Below are 22352 nucleotides of genomic sequence, written 5' to 3'. Positions count from 1 at the left end.
TGCGGACTTACATTCTATGTACTATATACTACTACTAAATACTATAAGAAACACAAGAAAACACAAAATGACAAATTTGCAAAAATACTCTGCAGTAAAAATTAAGACAATAATCAGCAAGTGCTGGATAACAAATACAGGGTATTTAGTCGATACATTTTTTTGCAAAAATTGTATGCCAAGCTGCTCCACCTCGTCATGGTAACCCTTCATGGAGCAGTCCCTATCTAATGTATTTAAAACCTGAACATGTGAACAGTGTCTAAATGGACAGGATACAGACAGGCGCCTCCTGGTATGGGCTCGTGGTGTAAGACAGCTCATTTATGTGCATGTCACACAAGATCCTGGGGTCAGGGGTGTTATGGGAAATGCTGTGATGTATACATCGCTGCTGTGGTGAAAAATGAGCTACCTGAACCCATTCAGGAATTCTGGAAAGTCTTATCTGAAGCTGAATCACAAGCTCTACCACTGCACAGAGATTACGATTGCGCTATTGAGTTCGTCCCAGGTGCTACTCTCCCTAAGAGTCGTTTATTTAACCTGACGATCCCCGAGAGGGAGGCCTTAAAGGAATACCTGCAGACTAGTCTTGCTGCTGGTCATAAAAGACCCTCCAAATCCCCAGTGGCTGTGGGATTCTTTTGTGTCAAAAAGAAAGATGGGGGTCTTAGGCCACGTTTGGATTTCAGGGAGATTAACAAGATCACTGCGTGCAATCCTTACCCCCTGCCGCTAAATCCAGATTTGATTAACCAATTGGTTGGAGCCAAGTGGTTCTCCAAGATTGATCTCCGTGGGGCATATAATTTGCTGTGGATCAAAGATGGCGATGAATGGAAGGCAGCCTTTAATACCCGAGAAGGTCATTTTGAGTGCCTAGTTATCCCTTTCGGCTTTACAAATACTCCGGCGTTCTTTCAAAATTTCATCAACAACATTCTGAGGCCATTGATCGGTAGGAGTGTTATCGTTTATTTGGATGATATTTTGACCTACTCGCCCGATCTGGAGTCGCATTGGCAGAGAGTCCGTGAGGTTCTGCAGATTCTGAGAGAAAACTCACTCTTTGCTTAACTGGAGAAATGCTAGTTTGCAGTACAGAAAATTAGCTTTTTGGGGTACATTGTTTCGAGTGATGGGTTTGAGAAGGACCCGGTGAAGGTTCAGGCGGTATTGGAATGGCCTAGACCTAAATGCTTGAAATCAATTCAGAGATTCTTGGGGTTTGCTAATTATTACAGAAAATTCATAAAGAATTTTTCTGTTATCGCCAAACCCCTTACTGATCTGAATAAGAAGGGTGCCAATACTGTCCAATGGTCCCCTGAGGCTGTTAAGGCTTTTGAGCATCTCAAGTAGAGGTTTAGCTCTGCTCCTGTTTTGATTCAGACAGATGAGACTAAGTCCTTTCTGGTAGAGGTGGATGCCTCATCAGTAGGAGTTGGGGCTGTTCTGTCACAGGAGGGAAAGGATGGGCTACATCCCTGTGCGCTCTTCTCTAAGAAATTTTCAGAGGCGGAGCTCAACTACAATGTTGGGAACCGAGAATTGCTGGCTATTAAGCTTGCGTTTGAGCATTGGCGACATTTTTTGGAGGGCGCTAGACTTCCTATACAAGTCTTCACTGATCATAAGAATCTGATCTAGCTGAATGCTGCTAAACGTTTGAATGCTCGTCAAGCTAGGTGGGCATTGTTTTTTTCCGGGTTCCAGTTCTCTGTGACATAAATCCCTGGGACAAAGAATGTTAAAGCTGATGCTTTGTCTCGAAGTTTCTCCCCAGGGGTTAATACTCAAAAGGAGGAATCTATTCTGCAGAAAGGTGTGGTGGTGGAAGCTTTAGGTTCTGAATTGGAAAATAGCATTCTTAAAGCCCAAGATGTAGCACCAACCAACACTCCTTATGGGAAATTATTTGTGCTTAAAGCCCTGAGGAGAGCTTTGTTTGCAGAATGTCATGAGTCTTGTTTGGCGGGTCATCCAGGGATTTCCGAGACTAGAAAGTTGATCGGTGGGAATTTCTGGTGGCCGGGGTGGCTAAAAGAAATTGTCAAGTGGGTGCGTCAGTGTACCGTGTGCGCTTGGTCTAAGGCTTCTCATGCCCCAGCAGCAGGGTTGCTCTGCCCATTAGAGGTTACTAGTTCCCCATGGATGCATCTTGCAATGGATTTTATCACCGACCTGCTGGTCTCTGAGGGTTTTTCTGTCATCTGGGTCGTGGTAGACCGGTTTAGTAAGATGTGTCATCTGGTCCCATTAAATAAATTACCCTGCGCTAAGACACTTGCCAGGGCATTTGTGAAAGAGATTGTCAGACTCCATGGTGTCCCCATGGACATTGTCTCGGATAGGGGACCACAGTTTGTGGCTCAATTTTGGCGTGCCTTTTGTGACAGACTTAAGGTTCATTTGTCATTTTCGTAAGGTTGTCATCCGGAGTCCAATGGACAGACCAAAAGGAAGAACCAGGACCCTGAGCAGTTTTTGAGATGTTTTGTAGCAGACAATCAGGAGATTTGGTTGGAATATCTACCATTAGCTGAGTTTGCTCTCAATAATCATACATCTTCGTCGGCTGGGTGTTCTCCTTTTTTTTGTTGTACTGGGAAGCATCCATCTTTGGGTCCTTTTTCTAGGATTGGGGCAGCGGTGCCTGAGGAGGAGAGTTTTTCTGGAGATTTGGAAAGGGTTTGGACCAGTGTGCACCATAAACTGAATCAGACTAATATGAGGTCTAAAAAATATTTTGACAAGAAAAGAAGTGAGGTGAGGTTTGTTGTTGGGGACATGGTTTGGTTGTCCTCTAAGAATCTGCGTTTAAAGATCCCTTCTAAAAAATTGGTGCCTAAGTTTGTAGGACCCTTCAAAGTGGTTCAGATTGTCAACGCGACAGCGGTCAGATTAGACATTCCTTCATCCTGGAAAATTAATTCAGTTTTTCATGTGTCTTTGCTGAAGAAAGTTGACACGCCTAATAAGGTGGCACCATCTGCTCCTCCAATTGATGAGGACTGTGAGTTTGATATTTCACGCATTCTTGATTCCAGATGGCACAGAGGAGGCTTACAGTATCTCATGTCCTGGAAGGGTTTCGGTCCCGAGGACAATTCTTGGGAGAAAGCTGTGGACGTCTCAGCCTCAAGATTAAATAAGGCTTTTCACAGGAGATTTCTGAATAAGGCTCGGCCTAGAGGATCCGGGGGATTCTTGTTAAAGGGGAGGTACTGTTAGAATCTGCTCAGTTTGTGACTATCCGCCATTTTTTTGTAGTGTTCTGGCTGCTGGTCTTTTGCCCCTGGTGCTGGGTTTGCCTTTGGTCAGGTGATTGTATCACCTTTTATTAGCCTGCACCTCTATCCCATTCCTTGCTGGACTACAGTGTTAATCTGCTTGAAGTCTGGCTTGGAGCCTTGCTTTTCTTTCTGTGTGTTTAATTAATGCAGTTCTGGGACCTCTGGTTCTGCTAGTCTTAGTTTCTGTTTTCAGTTTGTTTGTGCAGCGTTCTTTGTGTTTTCTGTTAGGAGGTGACCCATTTTGGTACCTGGTCCTTATATCTTTCAGGCACCCCCTTCCCCCTATCTATAGGTACTCTTTTGAGATTAGCCTAAGATCGTCGGTGGGTCTATTCACAAGGAATGGGTTGCCCAGTCCATAGTTGGGCATCAGCCTAGTCGCAGTGCAGGATCAGTTTTCCTCCTCCTACCCTAGTCGTGTGCTGCAGACTGTAACAGTGACATCATCGAGGATGCAGCAGGTCACTTCAGTGTGAGCCAGGCTGATGAACTGCAGGGACCTTAGTGAGATCACTGCTAGCACCATGAGAAAAAGTCTCACAGTGCAGTGTTGTGCTCAGTGGGTTCACCGCAGTTCACCCTAAGAAATTTCTCACTGTGAACTCACTGAGCTCAGCACTACATCGTGAGACTTTTTCTTATGGTGCTAGCGGTGATCTCACTGAGGTCACTGCAGTTTATCAGCTTGACTCTCACTGAAGTGACCTGGGGTATCCTCGAAGATGTCACTGCTAGATAGATTAGAAATGTATACACATGATGATGTCGTCCATGCATGATGGACCCAAAATGCGTAAGTTATTAAACTTGGCTAAACAGTCCTTATGTCTGTAACAAGTAATCAAAAAGCTGTTTTCGTTTAAGAGCAATTTGAAAAAGTAAAGCTGACAATAAAAACATTGTGAAAGAAAAAGTAAAGCTGAGCTATGTTTGCTTGCTACGGTCATTCCTTAGTTGAGGTCTATATGTGATCAATTCAGGGGTATTCTGATTATTTTCAATACATCACCTAGTGGCTCATGGCAGTGTCTACCATTTTTAAAATATTGTGTGATGCAGTTGATAATTGTAACAGAAACGCTGTTAAAAACTGTATTATTTTACTTCTTGATCCTGGTCCTGCAGCTAATGAGAATTAGAATCACCTCAAACATCCAAAAGAAAATGCAGCTAAGCTGGAATCACTAGTCAGCCTCATATAATGGTGCTGAACTAATAGAAAAGCCACACAGCCAACTACGAAAAGAATAAACAGCAAGAAAGCCCCCTCCAAATGTGTAGCGTTATGTAGATTTTATGCTGAAATATATTTTGCTATATACTGTAGAAACCATACCAGATTTCTCTGTGCTGTAGGTCCATAATTAGAGAAGTCTCCAGGAAATAATGGATGTTCCATCAGTTGAAAATAAAGCTAATGGGTCAAGGTGGATGTTAGGGTTGGCTGAACACACTAAATAAAATATAATAATAACGTGCATTCACAACCCGGGGTCCACCATGCAGAGATGTAAAACTGCAGCTAATGTGAACAATGGCGAACTAAAGATAGTGACGCAGCAATCAAAACACACAGTGTTAACCATCACACTGTGTGAACAGAAAACAAAGTTCCAAGCTCTGTTACTCCACAGAGTGGTAACATACACTGAGTGCTATACCTTGTTAACCGTCACAGGGATACAGCAAATATGACCCAATATCCTGGTCCCTATCGCTCCCCCCCAGGGTAGTCTAGGCTGGTGGTTGTGCTCGCTCTGACAGTGTGCAAACTGCACCCGCGACTTAGGACGCCCGTAGTCAGATGATGAGCCAAGCGGGAGTTCCCACCCTACACTGCCTGCCTAGAGTCACATTCACCACTATAAGAGCAGCCCACATACATGTGCTCACAGAGTGGTAGCATATACACACACAATCACAAATGATACTAGTGCACAGGCCTGTGCCATTGAGAGCTTTTTATACCTTAAGCTCAAGTCCAGACAGGCATGCCTGTGGGCCAATCTGATGCTGCCACATCACCAGAGCAGCTGACGTCCAAGGACCAATGAGAAGGCACCACATCATCGACATGCTCAGTAGGGTGAAATCTGGACCCAGGCTCCAGAGTACAACGCTGCACGTGTATACCAGTTGTCACCATAGGCTTAGCTGGAGAGCCCTTAGCAATTACACATACAACATGATCCTGGGCAAGGCGCTGGGACCGGAGCCTGTGCTGAGCAGTCATCCCAGCGGCTGAGCCTGAATGGGAGACCACTACAGCAGACAAGGCTTGGGATCTATCCCATGCAGCGGGAGAATCCTGGCACCTAACAGTGGAGTAGCCTAAATTATAATTTGTACTTATTTTCTATAAAGCATTAATTTTGCATGGTATAGTGTTAAGACGCCGTCCACATTATATAGCTCTCAGCCACATGATCATCAGGAACATTCCAAGAGTTCATGTGTTTTCAAAGAGGATAGTCTAGAAAGTCACTCCAGAAAGCTGCCTCTTATCTCCTGCATAACAAATGGGTTTTTGTGCAAATTCCAACTACTCTCCTCTTAACTCAGATGACTTCTTCTGCTGGGAGAGAGGACAGAAGTCCTCATGCACATTAGGGTCCCGTTTCACATAGCGATGCAACAGTGATCCCGACAATGATACGACCTGTAAGGATCGCTGGTGCGTCGCTACATGGTCGCTAATAAGCTGACAAACAGGCAGATCTCTTCAACGATGTAGCAACGATACGGCGATCCATATAACAACCTCGGCGGTCGTGGGGACCTTGTCACACAGCAGCTATTCTGACGACTCACGCCTGCGTCCCTGAGTTCTGCATCGCCAACGAGGTCGTTCGTCGGCGTCAAACACAGCAATGCATGCTGGCCAGCGGGACGCCAACGATCAAAAAATGTCCCAGGACATTCGAGCACGATCAGCGATATTCAGCGGGGGGGCTGGTCGCTGGCAAGATTGCTGTTGCATCACAAAATCGGTGACGTTTCAGCAATCTCGCTAACGATCTCGATATGTGAGACGGGGCTTTTAGACTGTTGCCTTTCCTGCCTGATATTGGCGGGTCCAGATGACTTTTGTTAATGTGTATGGGGCACCTTTAGGGTACAATATGTGTTTTATTTGCATAATTAATGATGTTATGTGTACCTTTTATAACAGGGGGTGGAATAAGGGAAGGGAAAATCATACTAAGTCAAATGTAGACTTAAATGTAGATTTAATTTGCAGTCACTATAAGGATCTAAGAAAATGTAATAATATAGTTATATTTTTATGTAAAAAATGGGGCTTTAACATTTAATAATATTACAAACTATCAAAAAATCTGTTTTTCAGTACCATCTTTATGTTGGTGACTGTACAGTAGTAAGTAGTATCTGTTACGGATCATATATTAATAGCATAGGTCATCTATATATGTATATTGTTAACATGTCAGATTGTTTCTGCGGGATTATTTAAAGCACTATCCTCCTGTCCACATTTTCTTCTCATTGATAGGAAAAGGCCGTTATATGTCAGCATTTAATGTGCTGTAATTTCTGTTCTAACCTAACACATAGTAGACAAGAAAAAAATCTGTAAAATTTAAATTATGCCATATGGAAAACATTAACTAAAATCATTGCTTAAACCTGAATGCATTTAACTTTTCACAGATTGAATTTTTAATATAAAATGTTAGTATCTCTGATTGTTCCTCAGAAATGTCATTTTAAGATCGGTTTTATATAATGAAAAAAAGTTCAAATGTCACTAGGAAAGTGGTGTGAGAAGAATTAATGAGAAATCAAGTCAATGGGAATAGCTAATACAGTTCCCTGTAATATAGTGCTAAATGATAATTTTAACAATAAATTAAAAAATAAAATAGAAATCTGTATAATTTACTGAAGACTTCCCAGCAGCTTCACTTCAAAGATATTGGAATAGTTAATTGTGCTTCATTTATGCCTATCAATATGCATAGTCCTTATAATTTTAGCTTCTCATTGATATATAGATAGATAGATATATATATATATATATATATACAGTGGGGCAAAAAAGTATTTAGTCAGTCAGCAATAGTGCAAGTTCCACCACTTAAAAAGATGAGAGGCGTCTGTAATTTACATCATAGGTAGACCTCAACTATGGGAGACAAACTGAGAAAAAAAAATCCAGAAAATCACATTGTCTGTTTTTTTTTCATTTTATTTGCATATTATGGTGGAAAATAAGTATTTGGTCAGAAACAAAATTTCATCTCAATACTTTGTGATATATCCTTTGTTGGCAATGACAGAGGTCAAACGTTTTCTGTAAGTCTTCACAAGGTTGCCACACACTGTTGATGATATGTTGGCCCATTCCTCCATGCAGATCTCCTCTAGAGCAGTGATGTTTTTGGCTTTTCGCTTGGCAACACGGACTTTCAACTCCCTCCAAAGGTTTTCTATAGGGTTGAGATCTGGAGACTGGCTAGGCCACTCCAGGACCTTGAAATGCTTCTTACGAAGCCACTCCTTCGTTGCCCTGGCGGTGTGCTTTGGATCATTGTCATGTTGAAAGACCCAGCCACGTTTCATCTTCAATGCCCTTGCTGATGGAAGGAGGTTTGCACTCAAAATCTCACGATACATGGCCCCATTCATTCTTTCATGTACCCGGATCAGTCGTCCTGGCCCCTTTGCAGAGAAACAGCCCCAAAGCATGATGTTTCCACCACCATGCTTTACAGTAGGTATGGTGTTTGATGGATGCAACTCAGTATTCTTTTTCCTCCAAACACGACAAGTTTTGTTTCTACCAAACAGTTCCAGTTTGGTTTCATCAGACAATAGGACATTCTCCCAAAACTCCTCTGGATCATCCAAATGCTCTCTAGAAAACTTCAGACGGGCCCGGACATGTACAGGCTTAAGCAGTGGGACACGTCTGGCACTGCAGGATCTGAGTCCATGGTGGCGTAGTGTGTTACTTATGGTAGGCCTTGTTATATTGGTCCCAGCTCTCTGCAGTTCATTCACTAGGTCCCCCCGCGTGGTTCTGGGATTTTTGCTCACCGTTCTTGTGATCATTCTGACCCCACGGGGTGGGATTTTGCGTGGAGCACCAGATCGAGGGAGATTATCAGTGGTCTTGTATGTCTTCCATTTTCTAATTATTGCTCCCACAGTTGATTTCTTTACTCCAAGCTGGTTGGCTATTGCAGATTCAGTCTTCCCAGCCTGGTGCAGGGCTACAATTTTGTTTCTGGTGTCCTTTGACAGCTCTTTGGTCTTCACCATAGTGGAGTTTGGAGTCAGACTGTTTGAGGGTGTGCACAGGTGTCTTTTTATACTGATAACAAGTTTAAACAGGTGCCATTACTACAGGTAATGAGTGGAGGAAAGAGGAGACTCTTAAAGAAGAAGTTACAGGTCTGTGAGAGCCAGAAATCTTGTTTGCTTGTTTCTGACCAAATACTTATTTTCCACCATAATATGCAAATAAAATGAAAAAAAAACAGACAATGTTATTTTCTGGATTTTTTTTTCTCAGTTTGTCTCCCATAGTTGAGGTCTACCTATGATGTAAATTACAGACGCCTCTCATCTTTTTAAGTGGTGGAACTTGCACTATTGCTGACTGACTAAATACTTTTTTGCCCCACTGTATATGTGCTCTTACCCTTCCAAACCGATATAAAAGATAATTTTCATGTCTTGAATGCATTAATTAAATGTAGTTTATTTGAGAGTGCAATGAGAAGCTGTTGTTCAAAGCAGTCAACCCTGGACTTAGATGCTCCATAAGATCCTCTGGGAGATATACAATGTTGTAATCTATTTAAACTCTGTAACCCTATAATGTTGTATGGAACAGTTCCTGGTTAATCACTGTACCAAACATCTCCCTTCTCCTCCTCCTACGTACCTGTAGGTGAGGAGGAGCAGTACACCTCTATAATAAAGGATCACAAAAATACCATTTTTTAAAATGTACCGTATTTTTAGGATTATAAGACGCACTTTTTTCCTCCAAAAATGTGGAGAAAAATGGGGGGTGCATCCTATAGTCCGGATGTACGTGCTCTGGCAGTGGATGGGAAGGTGGGGGACCGGCAGCGGTGGACCGGCGGGTCACAGGAGGCAGTAGCCGGTGGCTGTGGCTAACTCCTGTGCTCGCTGCTAAAGAGAAATGAATATTCATTGTATTCCATGCCCTGGAAGTAGAAAGCAGTTCTCTTTAGCAGGAAGCACAGGAGTTAGCAGCAGCCGTCGGCTCCTGCCTCCACCACTGCCGATCCCACACCTCCCCCTGGTGTGGAGAGTAGTGCGTGTTCTGGCAGCTGTCCTCGACTTGTAAGCAACGCATGATGTCACTGTCTACAAGCATAAATCAGCTGCTAGCATTGGAACAAGGCTCTGCAAGGGAGCGCCGGAAGGTAAGAATAATGGTTTGTTTTTTTATGTTTTTCTGATGGGGCCATGCATACCAGGATGGCGATGGGGGCCAACTATACCAGGATAAGGATGGGGCCATGCATACCTGGATGGAGATGGGGGCCCTGCATACCAAAATAGGGATGAAGGGGACCATGCATACCAGGATAGGAATGAGGGGTACCATGCCTACCAGTATAGAGATAAGAGGTACCATGCCTACCAGGATAGGGATAAGGAGGATGTCTGTCAGGCTACCAGGTTATAGATGAGGGGGCCATGCATACCAGGATAGGGATGAGGAGGCCATGCATACCAGGATAGGGATGAGGAGGCCATGCATACTATGATAGGTTGAAGGAGGCCATGCATACCAGGATGGGTATGGGGGACTATGCATACCAGGATATGGTTGAGGAGGCTATGCATGCCAGGATAGAAATGAGGGGGCCATGCATATCAGCATGGGGATGAGGGCTCTGCATACGACCATAGGGATGAGGGAGCCATGCATACCAGGATAGGGATGAGGAAGCCATGCATACCAGGATGGGTATGGGGGCTATGCATACCAGGATATGGTTGAGGAGGCTATGCATGCCAGGATAGAGATGAGGGGGCCATGCATATCAGGATGGGGATGAGGGCTATGCATATGACCATAGGGATGAGGGAGCCATGCATACCAGGATAGGGATGAGGGGATCATATAGGTCCCCACAAATTCCAACACTCAGGGTTTCTGTTTGTAAGGTTTGGCCCCCATACAAATGCCTGGAACACACATTACTGAAGGCTAAGAGTGGGCTTATGACATCAGGCACGGCTTGCAGCTATCACAGATCATGGTATAGAGCAGCTAATTAGGGAGACTGTAACTGGCAGTATAAAAGATGGGTGCTGGCTATTGATGAGCGAGTATACTCGTTGCTCGGGTTTTCCCGAGCATTTTGGCGTGCTCGGAGAATTAGTTGTCATCGTCTCAGCTGCATTATTTGCGACTTGTAGACAGGCTGAATACTGTACATGTGGGAATTCCCTAACAAACAGGCATTCCACACATGTATTCAAGCTGTCTAGCAGTCGCAAATCATGCAGATGAGACAACAAAAACTAAATCTTCGAGCACGCCAAAATACTCGGAGGACACCCGAGCATGCTCGGGAAAAACCAAGCAACGAGTATACTCGCTCATCACTACTGCATCAATCAGGCAACTTCTGAAAGATGTGAGAAACTGGGTCTGAGCAGAAAAAGTAAATGAATGTGCATGCAAAATGTAATTGCATATGAACACATGACCTTTACACAGAGAAAACCAAAAGCAAAACACAAAACAAATATCCTGGAATAAAAAAGTAAAAAAAAAAAAAAGTAAAAAAATATGTTGCAAAAATTGCATGAAGGTAGTAATAATAGTAATAATAAGGGTATTTAGTTAACATAATTTTGATCAAAATAATGTAGAAGCCATCCCGCCACGTCACGGCAACCCTTGTGGGACAGTCCTAACTCTTGTATTTAAAACCTTTCCACTTGTCAAATGACGTGAATGTGAACAAGGACAGAGGGACTGAACCACCAGTAATAGTATAGGCCAGACAGGATGGATTTTCCAACTCAGAAAATCCATCCTGTCTGGCCTATACTATTACTGGTGGTTCAGTCCCTCTGTCCTTGTTCACATTCACGTCATTTGACAAGTGGAAAGGTTTTAAATACAAGAGTTAGGACTGTCCCACAAGGGTTGCCGTGACGTGGCGGGATGGCTTCTACATTATTTTGATCAAAATTCTGTTAACTAAATACCCTTATTATTACTATTATTACTACCTTCATGCAATTTTTGCAACATATTTTTTTACTTTTTTTTTTTACTTTTTTATTCCAGGATATTTGTTTTGTGTTTTGCTTTTGGTTTTAACTTCTGAAAGATGCAGATCTCTGACTGGTGTCCTTCCAGCTGCAGCATTGATGTCACATCATAGGGATATGCAGCCAATCAGTTGTGGCCCACAACCGACAATGATTGGTTGCAGCAGTCACATCACCAGCAGGGAACTGAACATTATTGGAACAACAGCAGAGGAAAATAGTGAAGTGACTCTTGTTTTGACTTTTTTTCTACAGCATTAACAAAAAAGTCTTCCCAGACAACCCCTTTAGAATGACATTTTTCCTAAGAAATTAACTACTACTAAAAGATTTTGTTCTCCCTCCCAATTTTCTTTTAAAATTATCAAGGAACTAAAATATTTAGGGTATGTTTCCACGGTCAGTAAGCGCTGCGAATTGAACGCTGCATGCAGCCACAGCATCCTACCTGCAGCGGTCCGATATTACAGCATAGTGGATGGGATTTCATGAAATCCTATCTCCACTATCCGTGCAGGGCCACCTCCAGCTTCCTTGTGTAACCGGACATGTGGCGTGTCTTTCTAGACTGCAGCATGTCCATTTATCTTGCGGAGATGCTCAGTCTCCGCAAGATAAATATCACCGTCCTATGTATAGGACGCGGTGATTTGGCACTGTTCAGTGAACACATGTGGAATCACAGCGCGTACAAAAGCCAGCAGCTCTTTGGACAGAGTGGACATGTGCTGCATCCGAAGCACTGCCAATACTGACCGTGGAAACATACCCTTAGAGTGACACCTGTTCCACACAGTTTAAGAATTTGTTATGAAGAATTAAAAGGTGAAATAATTGCCATGATTATAACTGATGTAAAAATTGAACAATCTTTGTGATAATAGACAGTAAATAAAATAAAGCTTCTCTAGAAATAGAAAATTATAATACTATGGTAACTTAATTGTGTTAGGAAGTTATGTCTTTACTTGGCCTTACAGTGGATTAGAAGAAGCCCATAGAACGAGGTTTATACTAAGTAAAGTTTCCAAAAATATATTAATTATGCTCATCTCCGTTAAAAAGAAAGACCTTCGGACTGGAGTTTATTATTTCCAGTTTAGACAATACCGTTTTAGCCTTAGCCTTCTTCGTAAATTAGCTTTCAGTGCAGAGTACAATTAATTACTACAGCACTGAGAAAGCTTGTCATTTAATACACCTTTTACTTCTGCTTTATACAAACAGTGGGGCTAGATCCATTAAGCACCCAGCTATTAGTATTGTTTAATGCGTGTGCTTTTTTTGAAATTGAGATGTCTAATTACAGCTTGAACATTCACGCAGTCACTATCCTAAAAGCATACAGCAACTTTTTCTTCTAAAAGTAGATTTTTACATTTTCACGTTGCCATATTTTTAATATAGGGCTTGTTTTCCACCAGTGCTGCAATTACTTTAATTCAAGAAGGAATAATGGGTGATGATGACTTATGTCATGTTAGTGTAACATGAAGGTGCTGGCAGCGTGTGCAGAGGTTCTCCTTCACGGTAGTGGTAGTAAGATTTATTATAGGTGCAGCATACTTGCTAAGTTTTCCACAGTGTTATGATGTCTCCCATAAAAGAGAGAAACCTGATAAACCTCCAGAAGAGTAGGCTAATCTCCCATGTCCCTCTAAAACCTTCCTAAAATCATCTTTGCTGGAAGATTTATTATGGACCTTTGCCTCTGGAAGGGGTTGGCATTTAGGGATGGAGATTGTTGTGGGTAGGGTTTGGGTATGAGTGGAACTTGACCTTTAAAATGTTCATAACCAGTGGTGAAAATGGCAGTAGCCCTTCTCTTCCCCCGGATGCCCCTGATGGAAAGGTCTGTTTTTGCAGTCATCTACGAATAATCTGAGGGAAATAAGGCATTAGCTAAAGAATCACAAAAGTCTCATGAGCACAGCAGAATCATGGAGCTGTTATATGTCCTTCATAGGCTGCTTTGGGCCCATATTATTATACATTCATGTGTCAATCATACATTTTTCACAAATTTGCATGGAGATATTTTTAACATGTTCCATCACTAGTCATGTCACAGAGGTGTCCACATTTTTTGCTATTTCTCCTTTACTCACTATTGCAGGAATACTGTATGTGCAATTGCATGGTAGCAAGGTGGCCAACCAACCTACACTTATTTTTTTTATTTTTTTTTGACAACTGGAACGAAAATCACAAATGGCACCAAATGTTTGTGGACATAAACCATGTCCTTTTAAAAGCCATGCCTCCATGCCATGCCTTCAACTTAATTCCCAAGAATCACAAAAGATAGACATAATTAAAAGGCAAGATTAGATATAATATAACATGATGTAATAGCAGAATAGTGACTGCAGCCCAGGAGTTTACTGGAGACTAGGACAAGATATGACTCAAAATACTGACTGCAGCTCTAGATGTGACTAGAGTATAAGACACGAACAAACAGCAGATGAAACAGTAAAGTGCATCTTCGTTTGCTTTTGGAGAATAAGATTAATGACCGCAGCTCTGTTTGTGAATAGAATATAAGAATAGTGGCTGCAGCTCCGAATGTGAATGAGGTATAAGACCTTGTATAACAGCAGAATAGTGACTGACTCTGGATATTAGTGTATTTGTGCTGTTCATGTCAGCCCATGTGCACTGTGTTATTTTGACATGTAATCAAATTTCTTTGAATTTATGACTACATGTCATGGTATCTGGAATTTTGGTCTGACAAGCGAAGGGTTAATTTAATGGTATTTGGAATTTTGGTCTGACAAGTGAAGGGTTAATGGTTGGAGCCTCTCTTTGGTCTCAGGGAGGGTATTTATGGCCACAGGCGAGCAACCTTCCCTGTCGTTTATACTTCATACTTGAGTGTGTCCGACCCTGCCTTTGCTAAGTGCCTCTCGCCTGTTTCCGTGTTTGTGGTGTGTATGACTGTCGCGTCCGTCTGCAAGTCTGGGCTGCAGACAGACAGCGCCCCGAGTAGCACCGACACCCTTTACCCCTATACAGGGATCTGGATTTACTGCAGAGACCAGGAAGCGCTGTCTGAACAGGAGCAGAGTGCCAGAGCAGAACGGCCGCAATAGAACAGCAGGAAGGGAGCCAAAAATGGAGTCGGACACCAGGCGAGCAGTGGAGGTACAGAAACGGCAGGCAGAGGCAGAGTCGAGAGTCCAGGCAGGGGTCAAAAACCGGGAGAGTAGCGGAGGTACAAAATCGTCAGGCAGTAGAGGGGGTCAGGAATCCAGGCCAAGGTCAGCGTCAGTAATCAGGAGAAATGCAAGGTACAAAAACGGCAGGCAACAGAGTAGTCAGAAGTTCAGGCTGAGGTCGGAGTTAACGATTGGCAATCACAAGTAACACGTAGGGGAACCAAGAATATATCCGGTGGCTTGCAAGCCCAGTCCCAAGGTATTTGAGGGATCAGGTCGTCCCTCACTGGCTCCCGGGCTGGTGATGTCATCAGGACCGCCCCCAGGACCAGACCTGATGATGATGCACCAGCCCCTTCATGACTGACAGAGGAGCGGAGTCTGCGTCCAGTAGACACCTGCGCAGAAGCCCTTTCATTGTTGCCGCCCTCACTCGGGCGCGAGCCACGGCGCCTCCTAGTGGTTGAGGGCGGAACAGCAGGCCCCAAGATCGACGACGACATGTCAGTCCGGCGTCTCCTGGTGGCCGAGGCCTGGACAGCAGGCCCCGAGCCCGAGGGCGGCGTGACAGTCCGTCGCCTCCTAGTGGCGGAGGGCGGAACAGCGGGCCCCGAGTCTGACGGCGACGTGACAATGACCTGGTCTGGATTTTGGCTTTTGTCTCTTGGCTTCCTGATTTGGTACTGTCCTGCTCGACCCGTGTTCTGACCTTTGGCTCCCCTAGACTACTCTCTGACTTTCTGATTTTGTACCGTGCAGCCCGACCCGTGCCTGACCTCCTGCTTCCCTGACCATTCTTGCTCTGCCTGACTCAGTACCGCATTGATTCTCCTGTGTATGACTTCTGGATTGCCCGACCATCGCTACTGTATAAACCACAGGCTCTCTGAGCCCTCTGTCTGTCACTTCAGTGTCCCTGCATAAGCTCCGCCCCCTCTGACATCACAGGTCACGTGGTGCTAGGTCCTGCAGCCTCTGAGTGCTTCTGCAAGCGCTCCGCCCCTTCCACAGGTCCTGCGACCTCCCAAACTGTGCTCCTGCACTGGTCCCTCTGACAGCCCCGTGGTCTGAGTTCCTTCACCAACGCCGGGACCGCTGACCGGTCACGCTACACTCCTGCAGATAAGGGTAAGCGTGAAAACTACATTACTAACTCTTGCCATTAAATGGCTCCATAGTATCTTAGGAAGTCAGGTATGGATTTCTAAAGAGATGCTAACAGTAAGTGTGTCAGTTGGTGGCTGAAATATATGAAGAGTTGGTCTGCAGACATGATATTAGCGATTATGTAGCCTTCTTTTTAGGCCCTGTGATATGCCATTGAGAAGATGGGAGAGTATGGTACTACAGAAGAGCTGAACATAAAGGATGTAAATAGATGTCTACACTTTGTATAAAATTTCGATATGAACTCTCTTCTTTAGACCCTGTTTAAAAGTAGAGTATGTGCTAAATAAGTGTGGGAAATATATATGGATGCGAGAAGGTTGCAAGCCCCAGTGAGCAGGCTCAAATTGTGCAAGTCTGGGCCATTTTATTGTTTAGTACATTGTGAAGAGGAGGCCTGTGGGTTAAGGGAAAGTGACATGTGGAATAAGAGATAACTATTTATGGGGTTTCTGGGGTTAGTGGGGAATTTTTGAAGTATATACTGTACAGTAACTGCAGACTTATTCTGTAGAGGCACTATCTTTAGCAGACAGGAGATGATGACATTATGTTTTACGCTTTATTGTATCCCCTCTCAGTCGCGTTTGTATTAGCTCTTCTTTTCAGTCCATCAATTTGGCTGCCTTAATGTTTAAGAAGAAAATCCTTGACAAAGTCTGTGTTCTGATGATAGAGAAGCCACAGATGAGTGGTGGAGAGGGAGAGGGGTAGAAAGTTTGTGTGCTGTTGATAGAGAAGCCAGAGATGAGTGATCGAGAGGGAGAGTGATGGAAAAGTCTGTGTGGAGTTGATAGAGAAGCCAGAGATGAGTGATGGAGAGCACGCATAAAGGAGAACTTTATGTGCTGATGATAGAGAAGCCAGAGATTGGTGATGGAGATAGAGAGTGATGGAAAATTCTCTGCAATGATGATAGAGAAGCTAGAGATGAATGGTGGAGATGGGACAAGATGAAAAAGTCTGTGTGCTGATGATATAGAAGCAAGAGAGGAGTGTTGGAGATGGAGAGTGATGGAGAAAAACCCAAGGCATATTTAGTGCCAAGTGATCCTGCAAGTGGTGAAGATACAACATTATGAAGCAATGTATTCCATGAGAAGAAACACAAAGGCCCTGTGAGAAGTAATCACACTAAAATTACATTTAAACTCCACGTTACATGCTGAAGTTAAGCTTCAGCTGTTCCTATTTGCTATTTCTGCTTATGGTTAGCATTGAGCAGTTTTTAAAAAGAAGGTTCCCCTTTCAAAAAGAATATTTTATATTTATAACTGCACATAGTCAGGAGTAAACCTGTAAATGACAGTGACGTTATACCTGCAATAAGGATTCAGTCTTGCTTTTGGTCATACTTCATGATTTTGTGACATAATGACTGGGAATGCCCTTAGAAATGTAAAACTTTTGCAACTGCAGAAATAATGGTTCATTTGCACAAATTGTGATCTATGCTGCCCAACTAATTCACTTATACCCCCGCTATTCCCTGGCCTCTCCTCTCTGTCAATCCCTTCACTGGCTCCCCATTACCCAGAGACTCCAGTTCAAAACCCTAACCATCGCGTACAAAGCCATCCACAACCTGTCTCCTCCATACATCTCTGACCTTGTCTCCCGGTACTTACTAGCACACCACCCCCGATCCTCACAAGATCTCCTTCATTACTCCCCTCTTATCTCCTCTTCCCATAATCGCATACAAGATTTCTCCCGCGCATCACCCCTGCTCTGGAACTCTCTACCCCAACATATCAAACTCTTGCTTACCTTGGAAACCTTCAAAAAAACCTGAAGACCCACCTCTTCCAACAAGCCTGCAAACTGAAGTAACCACCGATCCACCAAACCACTGCATAACCAGCTCTGCCCTCACCTACTGTATCCTCACTCAGCCTTTGTAGACTGTGAGCCCTCATGAGCAGAGTCCTCTCTCCTCCTGTACCTGTCGTGACTTGTATTGTTTAAGATTATTGTACTTGTTTTTTATGTATACCCCTTTTCACGTGTAAAGCACCATGGAATAAATGGTGCTATAATAATAAATAATAATGATAATAAAAACTAAAATATGATGATTGAAATACACTCACTGGCCACTTTATTAGGTACACCATGCTAGTAACGGGTTGGACCCCCTTTTGCCTTCAGAACTGCCTCAATTCTTCGTGGCAGAGATTCAACAAGGTGCTGGAAGCATTCCTCAGAGATTTTGGACCATATTGACATGATGGCATCACACAGTTGGCGCAGATTTGTCGGCTGCACATCCCTGATGCGAATCTCCCGTTCCACCACATCCCAAAGATGCTCTATTGGATTGAGATCTGGTGACTGAGGAGGCCATTTGAGTACAGTGAACTCATTGTCATGTTCAAGAAACCAATCTGAGATGATTCGAGCTTTATGACATGTCGCATTATCCTGCTGAAAGTAGCCATCAGATGCCTGTTCTTAGCTGAGAGGAGTGGTACCCAGTGTGGTCTTCTGCTGCTGTAGCCCATCTGCCTCAAAGTTCGACGCACTGTGCGTTCAGAGATGCTCTTCTGCCTACCTTGGTTGTAACGGGTGGCAATTTGAGTCACTGTTGCCTTTCTATCAGCTCGAACCAGTATGCCCATTCTCCTCTGACCTCTGGCATCAACAAGGCATTTCCGGCCACAGAACTGCCGCTCACTGGATTTTTTTTCTTTTTCGGACCATTCTCTGTAAACCCTAGAGATGGTTGTGCGTGAAAATCCCAGTAGATAAGCAGTTTCTGAAATACTCAGACCAGCCCTTCTGGCACCAACAATCTTGCCACGTTCAAAGGCACTCAAATCACCTTTCTTCCCCATACTGATGCTCGGTTTGAACTGCAGGAGATTGTCTTGACCATGTCTACATGCCTAAATGCACTGAGTTGCCGCCATGTGATTGGCTGATTAGAAATTAAGTCTTAACACACAGTTGGACAGGTGTACCTAATAAAGTGGCCAGTGAGTGTATATTGTGTTCATCATGGGAGAATTTAACATCCCCATCAATGATCCCCTCTCCCAATCTGCCTCTCATCTTCTTTCTCTAACTTCTTCATTTGGCCTCTCACAGTTTACTAATTCTCCTACACATGAGGACGGGAATACTCTGGACCTGGTTTTCTCTCGTCCCGGCTCACTGCATGACTTTACTAACTCCCCTCTCCCGCTCTCAGACCACAACCTTCTTTCCTTCTCTGTCAAGAATTGTCTCCTCCCCGGGACACCCCCACTTACCACACTTATCGGAATACACGTACCATTAATACCCAGCAGCTAATAGACAATCTCCACACATCTTTAGCCCCATCTCCTCCCTCTCCTGTCCAGACCTAGCATTATCACACTTCAATAATATGCTGAAGAATGCCCTAGATGAAGCAGCACCTTCTACATGCAGAAAGACCTGACACAGACAACGGCAGCCCTGGCACACAATGCAAACACGCTTTCTTCAGTGCTGCTCAAGGTGTGCAGAGCGGCAGTGGAGAAAATCTCTCTTAGCAGAAGACTTCATCCACTATAAGTTCATGCTCAAAACCTATAACTCTGCCCTTCATCTCGCCGAACAATCCTACTTCACCACCGTCATCACCTCACTATCCAACAACCCAAAACGACTTTTTGAAACCTTAAACTCCCTCCTGAAACCTAAAGTACAGGCCCCCATCACCAACCTCAGCGGTGAGGATCTGGCCACCTATTTCCTAGAAAAAATCAACCACATCCATCAGGATATCTCAGCCCAATCTCCTCAGTGCCTGGATCCCCTTCCCTGCCGCACCTCAAGCTCACTAGACATCTTTGAGCCCGTTTCAGAAGAAGAAGTTTCCAAGCTCCTCGCCTCTGCTCAACCTACAACCTGCAACAGTGACCCCATTCCTTCACATCTCCTGCAGTCTCTCTCACCAGTGGTCACCACTCACCTGACTAAAATATTTAACCTCTCTCTTTCTTCAGGTATATTTCCCTCCTCATTTAAACATGTCATCATAACCCCTTTACTTAAAAAGCCATGCCTGGACCAGAACTGCACTGCTAACTACAGACCTGTCTCTAACCTTTCCTTCATCTCTAAACTCCTGGAATGCTTGGTCCACTCCCGTCTAATCCGCTATCTCTCGGATAACTCTCTTCTCGACCCCTTACAATCTGGTTTCCACTCTCTTCACTCTACTGAAACTGCCCTCACTAAAGTCTCTAATGATCTAATAACAGCTAAATCGAAAGGTTATTGCTCCCTGCTGATTCTCCTGGATCTCTCTGCCGCATTTGATACTGTGGATCACCAGATCCTCCTCACTACGCTCCGCTCTATAGGCCTTAAGGACACAGCACTCTCCTGGTTCTCCTCCTACCTCTCTGACTGCTCCTTCACTGTATCTTTTGCCGGCTCCTCTTCCTGTCCTCGTCCCCTTACTATTGGGGTCCCGCAGGGCTCAGTCCTAGGCCCCCTCCTCTTCTCTCTATACACTGCCCCTATTGGACAAACAATCAGCAGATTTGGGTTCCAGTATCATCTCTATGGTGATGACACCCAATTATACACTTCTTCCCCTGACATAACCCCTACCCTAATTCAAAATACCAAGGATTGTCTGTCTGCTGTCTCTAACATCATGTCCTCCCTCTATCTGAAACTAAATCTCTCCAAAACTGAACTTCTTGTGTTTCTCCCCTCTACCTAACATCGAAATAACCCTGGAGGGTTCAACCATAACTCCCAAGCAGCATGCCCGCTGTCTTGGGGTCATATCTGACACCCAACTTTCCTTTACTCCCTATATCCGATCACTCACTCGCTCTTATCACCTGCATCTTAAAAACATCTCCAGAATCTTTTCTCACCTTTGAAACTGCTAAGACTCTTACTGTCGTTCTTATTCATTCTCGTCTGGACTACTGCAACTCTCTTCTGATCGGTCTCCCTCTTATCAAACTTTCTCCTCTCCAATCCATCTTGAATGCAGCAGCCAGGGTCATATTTCTGTCCAGCCGCTTCACCGATGCCTCCATCTTGTGCCAGCCATTACACTGGCTACCTATTCGCTACAGGGTCCGGTATAAACTCATCTCTCTCACCCACAAAGCTCTCCACAGTTCTGCACTGCCTTATATCTCCTCTCTTATCTTTGTCTATCGCCCTACATGTGCCCTCCATTCTACAAATGACCTTAGACTAATATCCCCCGTAATCCGAAACTCGCACCTCCGTCTCCAAGACTTCTCTCATGCTGTGCGAGCTCTCTGGAATGCACTTCCCCAGACGATCAGACTGATACCTAGCCCTGACCTATTCAAGTGCGCTTTGAAAACCCATCTCTTCAAACAAGCCTACCACATCAACTACTCAGTAAACTAACTTTACCCTGTTCCCTCCTTCCAAATATTATTATGAATCTTCACTCTACTACTCATCTGTCTCCACACCCTCCATGCACACGATAACTACACTTGAAACTTGACTATTGCACTTAAGCACACAGGCTGATGACCGGATCATGCAGCTTTATATGAAAATCCCTATTTATTATAATTGCCAGACCTGAAATAACAAGCACTTTTCACCTACTGTGCCCCCCCCCATTTGCTTGTAGATTGTAAGCTTGCAAGCAGGGACCTCACTCCTAATGTCACTGATTGAATTGTCTTAACTTGTATTGAATTTATTGTCTGTACATGTCCCCACTTAATTGTAAAGTGCTGCGGAAATATGTTGGCGCTATATAAATAAAAATTATTATTATTATTAGTAAGGAAAATCCTAATTAATCTATGTTTATATATCTAATTTAACAAACTGGAAAACAGCATTGTAAAAAAAGTTCTTCCCAAACAAACATGGAGAAATAAGAGCTTGTGCATGTGTAGGGAAGGTGACCTGATGGACGGACGGACTAGTCAGAGTGAAGAAAGATAGGTTTGCACAGTGTAGGTAGGAGTCAGTGATTACAGTGGGGAAACAACTAGGAAAGTGTAGTGGACGTGCAGTACCTTGGGATGACCATAAGATGGCAGGGTGGAGTGTGAGCAAAGGACTTTACAGCAGCTTAGGGCTTTAGAAACCGTTGGTCATGGGGGGCGTGGTGACAGTTAGTGACAGTTTCAAGGAACCGGGGGAGTTATAAATACTGAGGGAGGGTTCCAGAAGGTTCCAGTCCCCAGGGGGAGCCCAGGTGACAGGAGGACTACGCCAGTCTGTGTGCCCTGAGGAGAATCCGACCAAGGGGACTGAGGAGAGGAAATGTCAGGGGGTGGTCCTGACAGGGAAGGACCGCAGCAGAGACAAGGCTCTGGGTGGAAGACACCGTATGTATAACGACGAAACTGACCAGTAAAGTGCTGTTGGTGTACGGGCCTAAGGCGGCCACAGTAACCGAGCTGTCAGGATTGTCACAGTGTGAGAC

Source organism: Dendrobates tinctorius, unplaced genomic scaffold, assembly GCF_039654945.1.
Source record: "Dendrobates tinctorius isolate UK_male_01 unplaced genomic scaffold, ASM3965494v1 ptg000003l, whole genome shotgun sequence".
Taxonomy (NCBI): Eukaryota; Metazoa; Chordata; class Amphibia; order Anura; family Dendrobatidae; genus Dendrobates; species Dendrobates tinctorius.
This window is presented reverse-complemented; position numbering follows the sequence as displayed.